Source organism: Mixophyes fleayi, chromosome 8 (genome assembly GCF_038048845.1).
Source record: "Mixophyes fleayi isolate aMixFle1 chromosome 8, aMixFle1.hap1, whole genome shotgun sequence".
NCBI classification, from domain to species: domain Eukaryota; kingdom Metazoa; phylum Chordata; class Amphibia; order Anura; family Limnodynastidae; genus Mixophyes; species Mixophyes fleayi.
The window spans coordinates 135,158,874-135,180,972 of record NC_134409.1 but is presented as its reverse complement, the minus strand read 5'-3'; the positions used below and the strand labels follow the sequence as shown (position 1 = coordinate 135,180,972).

The 22,099-nt window shown below is 40.2% G+C and overlaps 2 protein-coding genes and 1 long non-coding RNA gene across 3 annotated transcripts in view; all 3 read right to left on the bottom strand.

The window, feature by feature from the left end:
* Positions 1 to 22,099, bottom strand: part of LSM3 (LSM3 homolog, U6 small nuclear RNA and mRNA degradation associated) — a 491,439-nt gene that overhangs the window by 108,307 nt on the left and 361,033 nt on the right. The gene's annotated exons all lie outside the window — the stretch shown is intronic.
* The window catches only part of CCDC174 (coiled-coil domain containing 174), a 72,931-nt gene that overhangs the window by 18,239 nt on the left and 32,593 nt on the right, over positions 1 to 22,099 (bottom strand). The window lies entirely within an intron of this gene.
* On the bottom strand, positions 1,325 to 6,528 carry LOC142099802 (uncharacterized). The gene is made up of 2 exons (XR_012678617.1): positions 6,231 to 6,528; positions 1,325 to 3,386 (listed from the first exon to the last, which is right to left on the bottom strand). It is a non-coding gene; the product is annotated as an uncharacterized LOC142099802 (long non-coding RNA).

Below are 22,099 nucleotides of genomic sequence, written 5' to 3'. Positions count from 1 at the left end.
AGCAGATTCAAATTTACATGAAAAAGAACACATGCATATTTCCAAATCACGTCCTGATCAATCCAGGCTATAACCACTCTTAGTCTAGTAGGACATCCTCTTTTTAAATAAAGATGTGCACTGTCACACAAAAAATAGGGACTGTTGTGAATTATGTGTATATATGTGGGTTTCCTCCGGGTGCTCCAGTTTCCTCCCACACTCTAAAAACATACTGGTAGGTTAATTGGCTGCTATCAAATTGACCCTAGTCTGTGTGTCTGTGTGTGTGTGTTAGTGAATTTAGACTGTAAGCTCCAATGGGGCAGGGACTGATGTGAGTTCTTTGTACAGCGCTGCAGAATTAGTGGCGCTATATAAATAGCTGATGATGATGATTGTAAAAGGATCGGTATTTATGCCATAGTAGCTACAGACCGTGCCAAGTAGCCGTCAGGTCAAGGAGTCGCCAAGCAGTAAGCAGTTGTAACTCACACCTCGAAACAGTCCCCTTTTTTGTGGACAGTCCTAATTTCTTGTGCAAAAAAAGGGGCGTGGTGATCTGTCCTGATTTTTTTTAATTATTTTTTTTACCCTTGAAAATTGGGAGGCATGCGTACTGCTTATAATTTCCTGCCATGACTAACAATTTATAAATATATAATTTACAGAAGAATATATAAACATGAAAACATGAAGGTGGCGTGAAATGGATTTAGACATCATTCTCTTCCCCTTTTTTTATTTCTATGTCTGTTTTTATGGTCTGATCTTTGACAGCCACCCAGTTATGCTATGGGGACCGTGGCCCTCACTGTGGCACAGGGCAAACACTAGTGTAAGTCTTATTGCCCAGGACAGAACAGCCCCCATCCTTCTGAACAGGTCTCTCCCCGGTTTGGTTGTCTATCGGATCCTGCACAGGAACAGCGTTTATGAGTGTTAATTTGCCTGTCGAGCGGGACCCTCCTGCAGGATTTATGACACACTTTAAGTCATGTTTGTCTGCATATTAAGCGATTCATTTCAGTGATGAAAGAGGCCATTTGTATCATTTATTTCACTTAATTACTTGTTTACAGGAGTCATATACAAGCCAAAGGACAGGCTGATAGAAGACTCTGACAGCGAGGACACGAGGCGTAAATGCTATCACAGCGACAAGGACGGACACGACCGGTGTCTGTCGTGGTGAAACCTTGGCCAGCTCCAAAGAGACTGGTGCCACAAGCCTCCACCATTTTTGCTAAGCTCTGTCAGAGATGACCTAAACGGGTCCTTTCTCCTGAACTCCAGCTGCTATACCTTGTGGGTATCGATCGATAGAGAAACAGACAACTTCAGATGTTTAGGCTGAAAATGATTCTGATTCTGACCAGCCCTAAGTCAGAGTAGCTTTATTTATGCATAGTTTCACAGACAAAAGAAGATAAGGAATCCAAGGTTTCTGAAGGCATCCTGTTCAGGTCAGCAGTTTGTAGACAGGATGTACAGCAGGTGTCTTATCTCAGTCACGTAGGCCTCAAATGGGGGTCGTGGGCTCCCTGTACTGAAACTGCTGGATGTGCACATTCTTGAGAAGAGACATATTGAAGAAAAGATAAGAATGTGAGGCAAAGTTCATTAGGGAATAGTAATTATACAAAATGCATTACTTTAAGAAGTTCATAAAATGTATATCTCTCACATAAACCCCTCTTTTTATCATTTTTATAATTGCCCTGCCTATCCTTTTGGTGTGCATGAAGCACTCCTGCACCCGACCTACTTCATTCAATTCAATGGAACCTCTGATAGGCCCTTAGAGGATGGTAAAGATACATTCAATCAGGTCTATGGTTCATGTACACCTAATTCTTAAAAATAATAAAAAAAGAAAATGGGAAAGACTGAGGGGGGGAGAGTACAAAAGAGCCTTAAAGCTCAGAGAGGGCAAGATAAACATCTGATACCGGTTTGGGCTTTACATGTCTTTTAAGAGACTTTTTATTCAGAATGAGATCATTTTTGCACCTTTTCAAACAGTATTGGAAAAAACATAAGCTTAGTTTAAAAATGACATATAGCAACAACAATAAAGCGAATATCTTAGCTATCCATATTAAAATGCCTGAAATCCATGCGAAAATACCTTTGCCCCAATTACTAGGATTTAACCATGAGAAGGCTGATGTCCACCAGCCATCATTAACCGTATCGGGGTCAAAATTCTCTTTCCTGAATTTCTCCTTCATTTCCTTGGCTTCTGTCATGTACCTGTCTATTACTTCTTCTGGATTATCAGTGTCATTTGTTACAAAGTTACAACAATGTGTTCCGTATTCTGTTTCTAGGGTCAAACAGTACCCTCCTGACTGAGCAGTGATGTAGTCTAATACAAGTTGATGTTGTATTAACTGGGTTTTCATCGCCTGCAGTTCTTTTCCAACATACCTAAAGGATTTGTCATAAATTTCTGTTATGTTATCTAAAAGTCCTGCAACCTTTAATATCATATTATAGTTTGCCATGTACCCCCATGTCCCTATTGAAATGATGTTACCAAATCCAATACCCACATTGTGCCCTTTGGACTTTGCTATGAGAGGGATATGTTCAGTATCTATTGTCTTAATTTCCCTTTTTTCAAGCCTATGGTCCTTTTTATTCCTGAATACTCCTCTGAGGTCATCATGGGTCATGACATAGAATTCAGGAACCAATCTGGCCAAGTAGCATACCCCTATTGAATTTGGGGGGAGCCACCTGTAGGCATTGCGTCCACATACATAATAAACATCATCTGGTAAAAGGTAGGGGATATCATAAAACAGGCAATATGTAGATACCTGTTGTCCTAAGTGACATGAAGTGTCATTTTCTGCTCTGTCATTGTCAAAGGCAGGCAGTGTGCCGTTCCAGGTGAGATTATATCTGTCATATTGACATTTTATACACTCCTGACTCTTTAAAAAAATAGTACCTTTTCCGGATTCCATCTTCACTGTTTGGTTGCATTCAGAATTACAGTGTGATAAATAAGGTTGGGTGAAATTCACTATAACTTGACAGCGTGATTTAGGGACAGACCCTAAAGGGAAACTCTTATTCTGGTAACTAATGCGTATTTGGCCATATGGGGTCCATATTGACTCATTTATAGCCCTATTGGATTCTATTCCCTTATTGAAACAATATTTTAAAGGACCTTACTCCCCTTCATGGTTTTTCCTGGGTCACCGTAGCCTTTTTGCAGTGGCTGGCGTGGATCCAAGGATCCTTTCCTTCAAGTCTCACAGAAGTGGGTGTAGTCAACAGAACTTGATATGGCCCCTCAAACCGTGGTTCCAGAGACCTCCTCACGTGTCTTTTTACGAAGACGTAATCTCCTGGCACCAGGGCATGTGTTCCAGTGCAATCCTCTGGATCTGGGATTGAAGAGAAAACTCAAGAATGTATGTTAGTGAGGGACTTCTGTAGTTCTTTCACATAACTAGTCAGTTCACCTTGGTGTTTCACTAGAGATTGTGGAAAATAACACCCTGTCTTTGGCGGCCCCACAAACAGTATTTCATAGGGGCTCAGCTTGTGTTTCTTATTAGGTGTTGTCCTGACTGAGTATAGGGCGAGGGGAAGGCATTGCAGCCAGGGCATCCCTGTGCTTTTCATGGCTTTCTGCATTTTGAGCTTGAGAGTGCCATTTAGCCTTTCTACCTTGCCACTACTCTGTGGGTGGTAGGGGGTATGGAATGCTTGAGCAATTCCCAAGTCTGACATGATAGATGTCATCACTTCTCCTGTAAAAGTAGTACCTCTGTCTGATTCAATCACCTCTGGAACCCCGTATCTACATACTACCTCAGATAGCAGCTTCTTGGCTGTGTTTCCTGTTTTGTCACAGTCTCAACACTCTCTGTATTGTCTGTGTCTTCAGCGTCTATACTGTTACTCCCCTCTTTTATATCCATGCAACTTGGGAACAATGTTGCTGGATTTAAAACTGTGCATCTTTTTAGTGTAACGTTTGAGGGTGTCAGTAGTGCTACTTCATATTTAGTTAATCTAGCCGCTGAGATGTGTTTTGTTCTGGCTTGATTCAGTATTTCCATGACTGAGTGTGGTACCTGAATGGTGAGAGGGTGATCCAGCACTATGTCTGCAACTTTTTGTAGCAATAAAGCGGCTGCTGCTACTGCTTTTATACATGTTGGGGCTCCCACTATGACAGAATCTAGCTTCTGGGAGTAGTACCCCAATGGTCTTTGTCTGCTCCCATGCTCTTGTGTTAGTACGCCATGAGCGTGCCCTTCTTGTTCATGGCAGAACAAGTTAAACGGTAGTTCATAGTTAGGGAGCCCAAGGGCTGGGGCGCTTGTGATTAAATCTTTGATCAGCTCAAAAGCTGCTTTTTGTTCAGCTGTTGACCAAAACATATTGCAACTTCTATTCATTGGAAGTTGGATCAATGCAATCTGGATTGCCTAAATGGTCTTTTTTGCTGGATATCTGTGAAGAAAAAAACCTTTGCATAAAGATTAACATTTATTCACTAGTAATTACAGTAACTGTTATTAATTCACGGTGAACAGCTGCTAATACGACACTTGCTTAAAAGTTTCTCTTTGTAGCTTTAACTGTGACGCTATGCGTTCCATGCAATGAAAAACTGATTTCCTCAAAGAGGCAGTCCCCAATATCACAAACAGGGAATGTCAAAGTGACGAGACCTGGGCGAGTGTTCAAAGCCACTCCTTTCTCATCATCTCTTTGTAAACCAAATATTCACACATATTTCCAGATTCTGTGATTTCCATGTTTAAAGTACAAATATATATTCACAATTCTCGCTCACAGACGACATTTTATCTCGTAACAATTCTTTATGGGCATAACAAACCCTCCTGATTTCTGAGAACATTTATCAGCGCCATTTTACACAGATAAAAACAGCTTGTAATATATCTCCATGTAAAGCTCACTCCCACAATTCTCAACTTCATTAAAGAGAAAGCTATTTTTCTCAAAAAAAAAATAAAAAAAATTACTTTGTTCAAATATAGAAACGGCTTGTTGGACCCCAGCCAACTTTGTTCTGAAACCAGTAATAGTGATAATGTACATTATTTACAGTCTTGTGACGGACCAAAGACTTTAAAACTTCTTTTGCATCTCTTCAAAAACATTACATTTACAACTGTACAGCTTTTTCAACCTTGAAACATGTCTCTTGTAAAACGGTCAAGACAGACAAACACGGATCTCCCTCACACACAGTAAGACGGAGATAAAACTCACATACAGAGAAAGAAAAATTAACTGCTATCTTCCAGCCTACTGCTGTGGAACTACATGTCCCAGCATTAGACTAAATACACATTAGCTTCAACATGCTAATATCAATCAGCACTCAGGACATATTTTCCTATTGAAAAATAGAAACATACTTGGAAGAACCATTTTATCAATGTTACATACATTGTCAGATAACAAAAAAACACAGAGTGCTTCTTATCTCAACACACTGAAATTTTTTACACAGAATAAGGGAGGGGCACATCTCACTCTTCAGCTGCGCAGCATTTAAACATACATTTTTAGTACACAACCTACTTGATTCATTGTTTTAGTCATTATATCATTTAGCTTGCGATACATTTTCTATTTAATCATTGTCACTTAAATTTGTTAACTGTAACATATCACAGCAATCATTGTCATTCTCTAATTCTTCTGACATTTTACACCATGCAACACATCTGTCAAAATAACCTTTTTCTTTCAGTGCTTTCTCATTGTCTTTAATTAGTTTTTTCAAAAATTGAACTTTTAATGTACCGGTTTTCAGACACCCCTGCAGCTTTGAACAGTTTTCTCATCCCTTTTATGAAATCCTTGCCTTTATGCTTTCGCATATACTTTATGGGGTCTAGATCCCCGTACTTTTCGGATTTCTCTCCTGTCTTGAACCCTTTATTTCCCATACTGGGATTACCTTATGGTCCAATATATTTTGAATGAGAAAACTTTTATTTGTTCCTGTCTTGCTTTACAACAAGTTTGCAGCTGGTCTGCCTTTCTGAATGTTCCTGACTACTTTCATTAAAATCCATCAAAAAACACAATCACGTATACAATCAAGATTATTTGCAGGGTCAACTGTGTGATCTGACTGAGTTCTGTGGTGTTATTCATGTGTATGTATCAGGTGTATGGCATAGAGAAGACAATATATCAATACATGTAACAATACAAGACAGATTACACACAAGTACCTTGATACTCTTAATAGTATCTGTTGCCAGAGTTCAGGGATCTCCGTCAATCAGACTGCAGTACCCTCGAGCTGGGATAATTCCCCCTCCACAGAGACAGCTCTAAGAGCAAAAATAAAGCTTTTTGCTCACCAGCGCTGGATTAACGTCTGTCTGTCTGGAAAGGGAGAACCCCGTTGTCGGGAGGTCTGATGTATTGGAGATCCCGGCGGCGAGCCCCCACTGAAACTGTCAGAGATGACCTAAACGGGTCCTTTCTCCTGAACTCCAGCTGCTATACCTTGTGGGTATCGATCGATAGAGAAACAGACAACTTCAGATGTTTAGGCTGAAAATGATTCTGATTCTGACCAGCCCTAAGTCAGAGTAGCTTTATTTATGCATAGTTTCACAGACAAAAGAAGATAAGGAATCCAAGGTTTCTGAAGGCATCCTGTTCAGGTCAGCAGTTTGTAGACAGGATGTACAGCAGGTGTCTTATCTCAGTCACGTAGGCCTCAAATGGGGGTCGTGGGCTCCCTGTACTGAAACTGCTGGATGTGCACATTCTTGAGAAGAGACATATTGAAGAAAAGATAAGAATGTGAGGCAAAGTTCATTAGGGAATAGTAATTATACAAAATGCATTACTTTAAGAAGTTCATAAAATGTATATCTCTCACAGCTCCGTGCCAAACTCTTTTCCCAACGTCCACCATTTTTTTGTAGTTCGGTCTTTTTTCTCTGAGAAATTATTTTTACAAACTGCCCATTATATATAACCCACCATGTAATCCTTCCATGGAATAATTAGAGCAGGAGAAGGAAGGAAAGAAAGGATAATGGACAGAGGGAGGAATGGAAGAAAGGTTAATTTTCAACTAGGATCGGATCTGAAAATACGTCTGTTGAGGAATACAAGTCTAAATCCGCTCTGCTCTAACAGACAATACACTGCAGGATACATCCAATACATATGTGGAATATCACGTCACAAAAGACCACACACAAAAAAAAAACCTATTCAATTAATGTCACCTTTTGAAAATATAGTCATTAATGATAAGACATTAACAAAGAAAATAATAATGAATCAGGCCCAAAATGCATCCAAACCTTGCACATATCTTAAGATTGTATCCATTAACTACATTGTATTAACGTAGCTCAATACGATTAGTGGTGAGTCCACCACTCCTAACCAATACAGAATGGCTTTCCCATGCTCCGACCAATCAAGTCTCTGTATTTCTTGGAAGCTAACAGGTGACTTAGCGTTCTGCAAGGAGCAGTTCTTAGTTGTATATGTGTTTTTTTCTTTTTCCACAATGGATTGAAAGCAGGAAGGAAGAGGACCCCCCCCCCCCCCCCCCCATGGATTCAAACTGTCAATGTTCTAGCACAACTTGCTACATAAAGACAAATGAATACTTGGCTACTATTGATTACAGCACCTGTAGAACACTTTCCGCATGACATAACTTTGCTTCTCCTTAGTACAACAAACTATTTTTGCTCTGCAATAAACTTTTAATCATATCCCCCATCAGAAATGTCCAAACATTTGGATATTTTTGGTCATTCCCCAAGTCCACCCGTGCCTCACTCCTAAATTGCAAAGCCCTGTCCATTCATGGGTTGTTTAGCTAAATTATTTTTTCATTTTATTTATTTTGCTAATATATCACTAGAATCGTTTTGCAGATGGCATTTTAGAATTATTTTCTGATCTCTTGCTGCAAAAACACCAATAAATAGTACGTGTTAAAATATAAGGGAAATGAAGCGATCCTCTGGCTAGCATGAAAGTAAATACCTTTGAGCAGGATAGCAAAAAAAAAAAAATTCAGGAGAATTATCAGGGTCCCCAGACACTCAGTGACATTAGTCTTTATTATTATTATTGGTATTCTGTCGTCGTATAGCCAAGCAGCTCTACTAAGTATCAGCAAGAGATAAATCTACTTTTTATATGATTACAAGTTAAATTGCAGCAGCTTCTTGGAGACAAAGGCAGTTAGATGTGTAGCAGAGGTTGCCCGGGGCAAACGGATTTCACAGAGAGAACTCGTCTTTCTTTAACCTGTGTTTATATTCAACGGATGAGATTCCAATGTGAGTTATCAGCCTGTCGGTCCCCATTGGCATCTATCACACCGGCTGCGTGATGTTGGGCACACAGATTGTGTGAGTAATGCTTCATTTAACAGAACACAGAGGTCCAGGGACTGGCTTGCATGCAGCTTAGCCACAATTAGGAAAAAAGGCATTATAACCTTGTAGACGCAATTAGATTGCTAGCTCCTTGGGGGATTATCGCATCTCTGTTCTAATTTGCAGCTCTTTTTCTCCTCTTGTTTTCTTTCTGTATTTTCTTCGAAATGTGTAAGCAACAATAGTACAGCTGGATTGGATTTTTTAATCAGTTATAATAAGTCCACACACAGGCCCTGGGTCATTTAATGTGGCAAAACTGACCAATCAAAGCATGAGGGCATCTTAAGTCAGCTGTAGCTTACCATGGCAGTAGGAAATCTGTGGCTCTCCAGCTGTTGTGGAACTATAAGAATCAGCATTTCCTGACTGTATGATCTATATTATTATTATAATTTTTCACAGAAAGACTTATTCAATATCATTGTGTGCAGGGGCAAACGCAGGATTTGTAGAGGGGGGGTTTCCACACCTCCCTGCCAGTGGGCGTGACCAGCATGCATGGGGGCGTGGCTATAATTTTAGACAGTGCTTGGCTGCTCTCCAACTCTTTCTATCCATATAATATACATGGCAATGCTGCGTGCACTACTGTTAGGTGCACACAGCTCTCCCTTTTCAAGCAGAGCCGTGTGAAGCGGGACCAGGGTCCAGCCACCTCAATTATATAGTGCCCCAGGCTTGGATGGGGGGGGGGGGGGGGGTTCCAGGCACTAGTAACCCCCCCCCCCCTCGGTTTGCCTATGGTGTGTTTAAGACAAATCTACTGTAACCAGGATCGACAGACCCTGACACTATGTTTACTGGCAGTTTTATCAAAATTTACGGACTGCTCACCTTTTTAGGGGTCTTACCCATTGCCGTCAATATACTCGCTATTTATGTCCCATTTACTGACGGCTGGGAATCACCCAGCCCAGAGACACACTACTCTGTGATATTCTGTGCAACAAGACGCCAGCAGTTTAAAGGATACAGAACAAGACCTTTATTTAAACTTAAACTGTTCATCCATGAAAGAAAAAAAATCTATATTTCAATTTTCTCCTAATATTCCGACACCAGTTCCATCTTGGTAGATAGACCCCAGACTTAGTGACGTTGTAGCCGATGGCTGCTGGAAATGATATTGGTAGTATTTGCCATGCATAGGAAGCCTGGTTCTATAGAAACATCCAGCTATGATCTATGTTGCATCGTGACCAAGCTTCCAATGCGAAACCACTTGTAGACGTTTCCTACTTGGAATTCATGATACAATGTTTCTCTCCTCTACGGAACATTCTATTAAACCCAGCCAGCTAGGAAAATGTCAATGCGCCTCTCTCTCTAAATGGCAGATAAAGGTCTCTGTGAGATTTGATAAGAGGGTAACAAAGCATCTGCACGGGGCTGAGCGCGTATTAAGATTCAGGTACGTTAACTCCTTTGTTCCTCACATCTGGCGCTGTTTTTCCAGCAGCTCCTGCATTATGTCACCCACCTCTCTCATCGCAGTGGCAATGAACAAAGTTTCAGCAGATGAGCAGAGCTAGAACTTTCAGTGTCAAGGCTTGCAGGGCCGGAGGAACGCGGTAAGCGCAGGAGGGCACCGCGCTTACCAGGCAGCAACCCCCGCCGGCCCGTCTGCACTGGAAAAATATATATTCCTGTGGTGTTTAATGCAGAGTACAGCTTGTAGTAACTAGAAAAGCATTAACAATGTCTGGTAAGAGCAGAGTATCCATGATTTATTAGTTTACACAATGTGACAAGGCCGGATTACCCGCTAGGTGGGTCCTATACAATCCCGATCAGCAGCTGATTCATGTGTACACACAAGATTTACCTTCAGATCTGTGCTCTTCATCTGTTATAACCATAGGCTGAAAAGATCGCGACTCTGTAAACTCTATGGAGATCTGACTACACTGCCGGTCCTGAGTGCGTACACACTGCAGAATCTGCCCGACATTGTTCCATCGTTTATAGAGATCTTTAGTCTGTTTATAAAATCAAAACAAACGATACGATGTGCTTTGGTACAATAAAACATGATCGTTGCAGTGTACACACTAATGTGATATCGGGCCTGACGGTCGTTTATTGTGTGATTGGCGTGATAATCAGGTGAAAAACCTACATGGGTATATTTACTAAACTGCAGGTTTGAAAAAGTGGAGATGTTGCCTATAGCAACCAATCAGATTCTAGCTGTCATTTTATAGAATGCACTAAATAAATGACAGCTAGAATCTGATTGGTTGCTATAGGCAACATCTCCACTTTTCCAAACCTGCAGTTTAGTAAATATACCCTATAGTGTGTACCCAGCTTTAATAATCGAATGTAAGTGTGATTCCCTCTTGTTGTTGGATGAAACAGACTCATCACTGGTCGTTTATAAGAACTTATCTCTCATCTTTATCCACTCAGGTCCATGCTAGTGTGGTCAAGCAGTAAACCAGTTGGGGCTATATATTTACCTTGTACGGACGTCTGTGTACCGCTCTGTGCAAAGCAGATTTTACAAATAAACTGGGAAAAAATCAGACTATTAAACATCTCATTTTCTCATTCACTCCTCTCCCGTGTGTGGTCTGTAAAAACCCAGCACGCCTCCCCAGACGATAAGAAGCCGTCTTCCTCATCATTAGATGCTACTCTGCTTCACCGCTTTCATTTCCTCTACCTTGGGGGACTTTGGCTGATTGCAGACCGATAGGAAAATCTGCTGACGCCTCACTTGTTTCTGTACTTAGACAGCAAAGTCTTAACCGAACTTTAATAACCTAGCGGAGAAGTGACACCAGCATCTAATAATGGAGAAGGATGGAGAGAGATAACTCGCACTGCCCATCCAGACCGGCTCTGTAAACAGGCTGACACAATGTATACTGGGGCAACAAACATGATAGAACTTAAATTGGATCTGTCTCCAACATACGGTGGAAGCAGCTATTGTATGGGCCAGAGCAAAACTCAAGAGAAATCAGAATATAGAGACTTATTCCCCATCATTATAATTCAAATGAATGTACCAGATTACTATGTACACATACAGACACTTCATCCTATAGAAATCCTATTTCTGCCGCGGGTACATATGAAACAATAATAAACAATATTTTCTTTGGGAATGACGTTGAGGCTTTGTTTTGTTCCCTGTGTGTTTTGAAGTCTTAATAATCACGTAGTGTGAAATGTAGGTTTAGTTTCTCATGTCACTGTTACGGAGATAGCCATCTTTTTATTATTGTATTCTGTTTTTAGCTCTCTACGTATTGTGGATATGAATTCAATTCTCAGCTGTCATTTTGTTTCTGCAGAAACGACCAGTTGAAAGTTACAACTCTATTACCGGGGCACAGAACCCATCCAATCGCCAGTCAGATCTGTATTGGGAGGTTGGTATTTGGATAAATGGCATTTACATGTTTTCAGTGATGTTAGGACCGTAGGAGAATAACATGAAGATATAAAAGAGATCAGTGCATACAGCCTCAATATCTTACAGTCGCACCAGCAACACACACAGGAACCACTAACTAATATATATATATATATATATATATATATATATATATATATATATATAATTATGATAATGGTACATCTTTCTGTTTGTGTAAGCACTATATTTATACTGTAGGTTTATTGACCGTGCTGGATGGACTGTGCAAATTATTAAAATGATACTTACCATTCGAGGATTTGGGGCTATATTTAATAACGGGAGACATGTCCATTGCTGATAAAAACGTGAGGGGTTTATTTTACTTTAAACATACAAAGGGGCAAACTCCCATGACACAGTGATATCGCCGTCCATATATTTTCTTGAAGTTATTTTAAATGAGTTGAACTGGAAACTGATTGGTCTTTAAATATGTGTGCAACAAAGACTTTTGCATTTTTATCTACAGTAGAAATGGCAGATCTGTTGCTGGCTATTGCAGTGTGCTGGGGGAAAAAATGTTGTGTGTAGTTTCCTTGCAGGATAACCCCACCCTTTCAAGCACCTGTTATGGCCTATAAATTGATTTGAGCAGCTTCCACTTTTGTATTAGTCTTTAAATAAACAACATTTTAAGCCAACTAGTCCCACATCTGAAATGGCCAACCAGACTTTCAGAAGCCAATCATCACAAACAGCTCTAGAAACCACTGCAAACACCAGGTAGCTCTGAATATGTAATAATATAAAAATAATACAAAAATAATAAAAAAATATAAAAATATAAGTCATTATACATTTTGGATCGTAATAGACTCTGCTGGGAACTATTAGAGAGGCTTCACCATTCATAACTACACATCAGACCCAAAAGATGGCAGATTAAAATGAAAAAGGGGCAGAAAAATTTGTCCCAAAAGAGGGACAGTTGTAAGATAAGATTTGCTGATGGTGAGTCGATGACACCAAAAAAACGTAATGTCAGCCTTAACAAAATTGCGTTCACCCTTTGCAGTCTGGCTGTTCAGCGCAACCCTTGAATAATCAGGTGACTGAGTCAATCAGCCACACAATTTGGAGGTCGCGTTCCATCTATCTGTTTGGCAGGTTGTGATGTCACAAGTTCCTAGTTGCATTCTCATGAATATTTTTTTCCACCAACAAAATGGCTGCCTCCACTGTGTACGACAGGTACAGTTTAAAGGGCTCACAATACTTGCATGACATAACCAGGTGTCGTTTCAAAATCTACCTCAAGCACAAAAGTGAATGCAGATACATATATTGTTTTCAAAATAGGTATTTTTTTTTTACTTACTGTCCCTTGAATACACTGGACAGTATCCTATTATTTAAATCAAATGAATTAAAATATAAAATGGATAAGATACATTTGAATATGTTAAATGCTACATATGGGGAATAAAACCCACTTTAATTGCCCTGAGATTAATCACCATGACTAATTTAACGTTGTATCTCCGTATCTAATTAGAAGCTTGAGCTATGTGTTCGTGGGTGTTTTCTCTGTGTCTTTTCTATGTGTGGGGGTGTATCTATAATGAGGCAGATGTCTAAGGCAGGAAGTTTTTGGGGAACAACAAAATAAAGGGAACACATCATGTCAAAATTAATTCTTGATGCAAAAGTCTAAATTAGTATTTTCCTTCTTAGTGGTTCGAAAAAGTTAGAATTTTTTTAAATTTAGAAAGACTAACATTTTTTTAGATAAATTGTAACAAGCAGGTTTGGCTATAAGCCAGTTTGCATATGTTCGAGTTTAATTGGATACATTGTATATTATATTAACAGTTTTACATGTGTACTGCGAACTCAAATAATAAAATTATTCAGCAACATAGAAAAACTTCAAAAGGGCCACACATTATCCTTAATTTCAGTAATAAGATAAAGCAATACAGTTAATAAAATAAAGAGACACCTATTTCTAATAACATATCAACTTTTTAAACAAGTGTTACAAACTATAACACACACATCTGACAATAAACGTTTTAAAAACGCGACAAAGTATATCTATTTAAGCATGAATCCTTTTACATTTTATTTTAATGTCTTATATTTTAATATTTAGCTGTGAGCCCCAACTTTGAGCCGCAAATTCAGCCACGGCAGTCCAACCCAAACCCAACGAGCCAGGTTGATGGAACTCGCTAAGCCCAGTAGGCGTGGCAAGAGGGACTTTGGCGATAGAGGGGTCCATCCTCTTTTGGGGAATGCCTGAAGTTCCGCACTCCATTTTTGCACTTTTTTTTGTTCTTTTTAGCACTATTGGGTTTTCGAGAACACCAACCTGGGTATTCAATAATAAAAAAAACCCATTTATATCCTTATTTATATGTTCATACCATACAAGGCCATCAACAAAATTGCACTGAAATACATCTCCTCACTTGTCTCAAAATATCTTCCAACTCGACACCTCCGTTCTGCAAAAGATCTATGGCTCTCTTCCACTCTCATCACTTCCTCCCATTCCCGATTACAGGACTTTTTTCGGACTGCACTCACTTTGTGGAATTTTCTCCCTCGCACAGTAAGACTTTCCTCTAGTCTTCAAACGGTCTCTGAAAACCCACCTCTTTAGACAAGCTTATAATATTCCTCAACCAACATCTTAATCTCCCTAGGTTACCCTATTACCACCCTCTACACTGCTAACACAAGACAACAACCGTCTGACCAACACTGCTGTGTGAATGATCACACAGCCCACAAAATACTTTGTAACCTTTGCATTTTAGCTGGACAAATATTTAATATGATGTAGCACAAGCCCCTGTGTATCAAACCATTGTCCCATAGATTAAGAGCTTGTGAGCAGGGCCCTCTTACTGCTCTGTCTGTATGTATTACCCAGTATTGTTTTATTAATGTTTGCAATTGTAAAGCGCAACGGAATCTGCTGGCGCTACGTAAATAAATGTTGACGATGATGATACCTCCCTAGTTTCCTGACTCTTCCTGCTATCCTGCGGATCAGTGATTTTGTCCCAATTCTAGGGTAGTTTGGAAATGACCTACCAGTGCCAGGTATGTGACATTGAAGGGGCGTTTTTAGGGTATGGGGGTGGCATGCCACCCGGGCTGATTTGGTTCGCCACAATATGACATGACCACACCCCTGTGTATTGTGACAGCACCCCCTTAACCTGTCCCAAACATTGGGGTCTACGAATGTCGTTTGTTGAGATATCTGTTGAACGTGGTGTTGTTTGGACTGTATGTGACAGTTACTCTATAAGAAGCATTTTACTCCCTAGTGGGAACAATCTATTCACTTGTAATTGCTTTATTTTTTTCCAATCACGATTTCATCCATTTATTATCTGGGGAAACGGCATTAAAGATTTATTCGTCCTCTGCAAAAGACATATTTATTTTCTTGCCAATTAATGCAGAATTGAACTCATGGACGGTGTACACAAGTAGAACAGCATATTTTCTCGGGTAATAATGAATAGTTTATTTATTAAACAGATAAATCTCTTAGTAAAGGTCCTGTCACCGTGGTCACTCACTCAAGGCCTAGAGGAAATAATTGTGAGAACTGGCTGCAAACTGAATCAAAGGTGACATTCACAATGTCTTTGTGTTGTTACCGGGAGTCTGTCTCTTTCTGAGAGATAATTATGATAAAGCGAGATCCGTATTATTGACTTCCAGATTCACTGCTGAGATTTCATCAACAGATCTAATTCACAAACTACTGGACTCACAATTAGAAGGTGACACTCTTATTGGGAACATAACAAGCATTTGTTTGGTGTTTTTAGTGCTAAAAGGATTCTTCCATTGGCCAAACATACATGGATTTTGGTTTAAGAAATAAGTATATTTCTACACATGATGAAAATACATCTTAAGCAAACTGAATATTTTTTTAAATCAAAGAGCTCCTCAAAAAAGATGTAATCACTTTACACACAATCCATTCACCGCAGATGAAAGATATTTTAATTGTGATCACGGGACGGCGATAGGGATGTGTGAGAGGAGCAAAGCTGATGGGGGAGAGGGTGAGCGCAGGGGATAGAACGTTTTAGGTTAATTTGGTTAAACTTGAGGGCCAGGTGCTGTCAGTTTTCATTCTTGCCCCAGGTCTAATATCTCTAGTTATGGCTCTGCCAGATCATCACCCATCTAGCTGCTGATTATTTTAGCAATATAATATAAATGGTTGTATTGATGCGTGTGTGCTAATTATTAAATGGGGTAAACAAAACAGGTTAAAATAACAAATTATTTAATTGACCACAAATGTATAATCTGGGGCTGAGCACAAATTTTATATTATATCCCTTAAAGGCACCGGTCTGGTGCAGTTGGCTGTAATTGCAAAGCTGCAAGATACGCGCAGGTCTGCATGGGTAGTGCATGCATCCAGTTAGCCACAGGCATTAGTCACATACACTTACTCTCATGTTTATAACCATGTGTTTTGTTTGCAAAATACGTGTTTGCTATAAGGTATTGATAAAACTTCAAAAACCTCTCCGACACAGGAGAAACAACTTCCCGTCTCACACACATGAAAAGAACAGGCGCGTATAATATAAGCTCGTGTAGAGCAGAATCCACCTAACTATGGTGGAGAATTTGCAAACAGCCAATCACACGCGGTTCACTTTATTGCCGTCTTGATTGCACCTGCCCTCGACTACCTGCAAATAATATGGCTTGGACAGGTATCTACGTCTGTATCACGGGAAGGGCCTGATTATGGGTTCAGGTCACTCTAGGCTAATATGCTCGTAGTGCCCCCTCGCCTTCTACACCAACTAATAGAAGGTAGGTAAAAACAAACTCATCCTTAATTTAAAATCCGGCTCATGTTTATGTTCCCATGATTTTGAAACTCAGCTCCACTTGGCTTTTAAAAGGGTCAACTCTCCTACTCTCTTATCCTCAAGCGCCCCCCGCCCAAGGATGACTCATAGTCTTCAGCCCTTACCATGGGAATACGTCAAGATTAAGCCTTACTACATTGTTCTTTCATGTTTTCTATTTACTTTGCAGAACAACAATTCTCTTACACTCTAAAATTAATTTCCGTTTATATCTCTCCCTGTCACAATTTTGCCTCCAAAAAGCCTCACGCCCTAGGCTGCAGCCTAGTCAGCCTATTGGATTTCACACAAGATAAGCTGAGCAAACTGACGTAGAGCTCACTCTGTATCATATAATCCAGGGAGGTTCTAAGAATTTAGCCTAACAACACAATGGTCAGGGGGAAGGATGCTGTATAGTTAGCTGGACATTGAGAATAATATGCTGGACTTTATGGTTAACATGCTGGTAGAAGGCGCTTTATAATATGCTGGATATTATAGTTAACATGCTGTTAGAAGGAGCCTTATAATATGCTGGATATTATAGTTAACATGCTGGTAGAAGGAGCTTTATAATATGCTCGACATTATAGTTAAAATGCTGGTAGAAGGAGCTTTATAATATGTTGGACATTATGGTTAACGTGCTGGTAGAAGAAGCTTTATAATATGTTGGACATTATGGTTAACGTGCTGGTAGAAGAAGCTTTATAATATGCTGGACATTATAGTTAAAATGCTAGTAGAAGGAGCTTTATAATATGCTGGACATTGTGGTTAACATGCTGGTAGAAGAAGCTTTATAATATGTTGGACATTATGGTTAACGTGCTGGTAGAAGAAGCTTTATAATATGTTGGACATTATGGTTAACGTGCTGGTAGAAGAAGCTTTATACTATGCTGGACATTATGGTTAACATGCTGATAGAATAAGCTTTATAATATGCTGGACATTATAGTTAACATGCTGGTAGAAGGCGCTTTATAATATGCTGGATATTATAGTTAACATGCTGTTAGAAGGAGCTTTATAATATGCTGGATATTATAGTTAACATGCTGGTAGAAGGAGCTTTATAATATGCTGGACATTATAGTTAAAATGCTGGTAGAAGGAGCTTTATAATATGCTGGACATTATGGTTAACATGCTGATAGAAGAAGCTTAATAATATTCTGGACATTATAGTTAAAATGCTGGTAGAAGGAGCTTTATAATATGCTGGATATTATAGTTAAAATGCTGGTAGAAGGAGCTTTATAATATGCTGGACATTATAGTTAAAATGCTGGTAGAAGGAGCTTTATAATATGCTGGATATTATAGTTAAAATGCTGGTAGAAGGAGCTTTATAATATGCTGGACATTGGGACAATCATGTACACACTCAGTACTGAGAGGACGATTCTCCCCATAAAAGTAGCTCTGATTAAATCAGTTTTTTACCTTTCAAATTGACCTGTACTCACCACTTACCAAAACCTGAAATAAATGCACTAATGACTCAATTAATAGAAATTTCCACCACATTTTTCCTCTGCACAAGTCCCTCCATTGTGTGGGGACTTAGGGATCCATTACATCTCTACTGGCGGATATCTGAGTACTTATAGAATTTATTTCCCCCAATTAGTTGCTACAGTTTAAGCTTTTACGCAGTCAAGAAAGTCAAAGCTCTAGACAAGAAAAATAGAATATCCATCTAGAGAGCGACCTAAAACTTCTCCGTCCCCTCCTCACTTCTCCTCCCCCTGGAGAGATAAATAGGAACTGTAAAGAATTAACGATTAATTGAGCCGTTTCCAAATGAAATAACCCACGTTAGAATTAATCTTGTTTTCATTATGTTTTTAATGTCGCTACAATTATTAGAGTGGCTTTGAAATTTATGTTTTGGCATTAGAGTAATTGGCTCTTGGTCTTAATTTTCATAATGGAATAAGCCCCAAGTCTTGAAGCTGTTTGTCTCAGAGACAGGAGGGAGACTTTCATTAACCTGAGATACAGCCGATTTGGGCTCAGTTACAATAAAAGTTCTGATACAGTTAGTGAAGTATTTTGTAAAAAATCCAGGGATGTAAAAGAGAATAACAAAACGCATGTCCAATACCAGGAGGAGGTAAGCTGTGACTGTCTAGATGTTAGAGGACTACAACTCCCAGCATGCATTCCTAGCTGCTGCTTAGCAAAGCATGCTGGGGATTTGCTGAGAGTAATAATGTAACAACAACAGACCAGTACCAGAACTTTTATATATGTAACGGCTTTGGGAGCTTAACCTATTTGAAGACATATAGGGGCATATTCAATTGTCAGCGGAAACGCCGAATATCTCGCGCTCGTTGGACTATTACCATTACTACGGTAATAGTGCGCGTAAAAACAGTTAATACGGTAATTTTCTCGCTGGATTTCAGCTCGCAGTTCCCTGAGCCGCGAGCTGAAATCCAGCTACTTATTACCGTATTAACTGTACTAGTTTTTCCGCGGCGGAAACCGCGGAAAACTAACAATTGAATATGCCCCATAGGGACATATTCAATTGTTGGCGTTATAGTTAAAAATCTTGCGGCGGGCGCACTATTACCGTCATTACGATAATAGTGAGCGTAAATACCGGTATTACGGTACTTTTCTTGCTGGATTTCAGCTCACGACTCAGGGAGCTGCGAGCTGAAATCCAGCTTACTATTACCGTAATATCGGTAATAGTTTTTCCACGGCGGAAACTGTGGACAATTGAATATGCCCCATAAAGTTTTTATCACAGGAGCGTCATTTTCTCTTATACACACCAACGAAAAATGCAGCCAGCTTATTGCGCATAGTTGACCATCACAATTACAATTTATAACTTTGTTTTCAACCATAAAGGACCAGAAAAATATTTGCGAATCATCTTATAAGTTGAAACAAAAAAGAAGTGGACATCTTCTTAATATTTAAGTTAGGTATTTAAAATACAAACACATTAAGTTACAGCCATGTTCAGTAAACATATCATGAAGGGAATTAAAGGGCAACAAGGTCCATCTAGAGTATCGGAACAATACATTTAGCTCTTCAGCTGCTGTGGAACTAGAACTCCCAGAACTTGACAGCAATTGGACTTGAATCCCAGATTAGACAGTGCTGGGATCTTATAGGTTAAGTGTCCCCAGAAACTATTTTAAAATGCTGCCAGTTATAAGTTATGATTTCCCACCTCTCATCTCGTAGTCTTGTATCATATTAATAGGATGTGTTTAGCCCACCCCAAGCATCTGTGAGTAAACAGAGAGGGATTGACAGAACTTGCTCATTGTCTGATGCTCTCCGGAGAACTGATTGCTTATCTGATTGCTTTGTGTGTGGCCCGTCACAGTGATCCGCTAATGTTGGCATCTCCTCTCCAAGACACATTTATCTGCAAGAAACAAGAGTCTTGCTTTAAACAGGTCTCATCCGTTATCAGTGACAGAACCAGGGTGAGAAGACCCGGTGAAAGGAGAGGTTTCCCCCCCAGACAGGACATCAATAGAGATTTTGCGATAAATGTGGATTTCTGCAGGTGGCATTGTGTGGACGAGGTTATCACAAAGGACATCCATAGTATCTGTTACTGTATTGAAGACTTACTATTTAATGAGACAATCTCTGTACACAGCAGCTGTTGTGTTACTCACAGCTAGTTGTGTTTTGCCTTCACTAATTATTTCACACATTCCATCATGGAATACAGGCCGTTCATCAGAATGCAGCGATAAGGACGAATTTCCACTATTATCAAGAAAACATACATTGGAAAGCTGACTAATACTCAGCAATATGAGCAAGGGGCAAACATAGGATTTCTAGAGAGGGTTTTCAAAACTTTCTTAACCATCCAAGATACTTAACCTCATGGACCAAACTCCCATTGTCCCATAGACTGTAAGCTTGTGAGCAGGGCCCTCTTACCTCTCTCTGTCTGCATTACCCAGTTTGCTCCCAATTGTAAAGCGCTACGGTATATGCTGCCGCTATATAAATAAATGATGATGATTATGATCCAATGGACAGAGAGCACCTCACACTTAACAAGTCCCTCTCCAGCCCCCCCTACATTTTCTATTGTATTGCCGTGCACACCACTGGTTACTGTGTGTACACCTGCGTCGACAAGAGAACGCTGTGAATAGATTGCTTTGCAGGCACAGAGAGAGTCATGTTCAGAAGGAAGGGTTCTGGGTAATTCCCATAAGTTGACACCTAGATGCAGGGCCGCCAAGAGGAACTTCGGGCCCCGGTACACCAAGTCCTTGGGGCCCCTTCCACAGCCGTCGAAAGAAGCGTGGCCACACCAGATTGGTGGTTCCTCCCACACAGGCTGACCAGGTGCTCTGTACCTTCTTCCTGCCACTTGTGGCTCCCCTGCCTGGGCGCGGTAAGACTTAACCTAACACTTAGCCAGCACAGTTTGTTAGGGTGGTATACATGTTTGTGAATTAAGTTTACATTTTCATGGTTTGATTTAACTGGGTAACTAAGGTAATTGAGACAAGCTGTGGTGAATTTTGGCGTGACCTGAATTTGACAGCAGAACAGACATCATCATCATCACCATTTATAGATAACACGGAATCATCATCACCATTTATTTATATAGCGCCACTAATTCCGCAGCGCTGTACAGAGAACTCACTCACATCAGTCCCTGCCCCATTGGGGCTTACAGTCTAAATTCCCTAACATACACACACACACACACACACACACACACACACACACACACACACACACACAGACTAAGGTCAATTTGTTAGCAGCCAATTACCCTACCAGTATGTTTTTGGAGTGTGGGAGGAAACCGGAGCACCCGGAGGAAGCCCACGCAAACACGGGGAGAACATACAAACTGCACACATATAAGGCCATGGTCAGGAATCAAACTCATGACCCCAGTGCTGTGAGGCAGAAGTGCTAACCACTGAGCCACTGTGCTGAACAGTCTTGTATAGGTTAATGCTAAGACGTGGGCTAGTGCCACACTACCATGGGGTTCACTATACGTGCGAACTCCAAAGACCAGACATTACCAGCCCCTCCTTACAGCAACAAAAAGCTATATTATTTTTGTTGCACCGCAGCAGAACCAGGATCTTGGGAGATAGATCTCCCTCTGGAGATTACTGAGAACATTTACAAAGCAACAATGTTAAAACGTCCTCCAGCTCTTTCAGTGTTAATTCCCCTCTCCCCAGTTCACCTCTGGTAAATCAGCAGGAGGTGGTGGTTAGAATAAACCGCTGGCTCTTTATGCTCTATCCTCGGTCCCCAGGCTCAGCCGGATGGTTATTGAAGCTGCAGAGTGAGAAGCCGGAGAGATCTTATACATCGTAAAACTTCCATTAGATGAAGCTGTA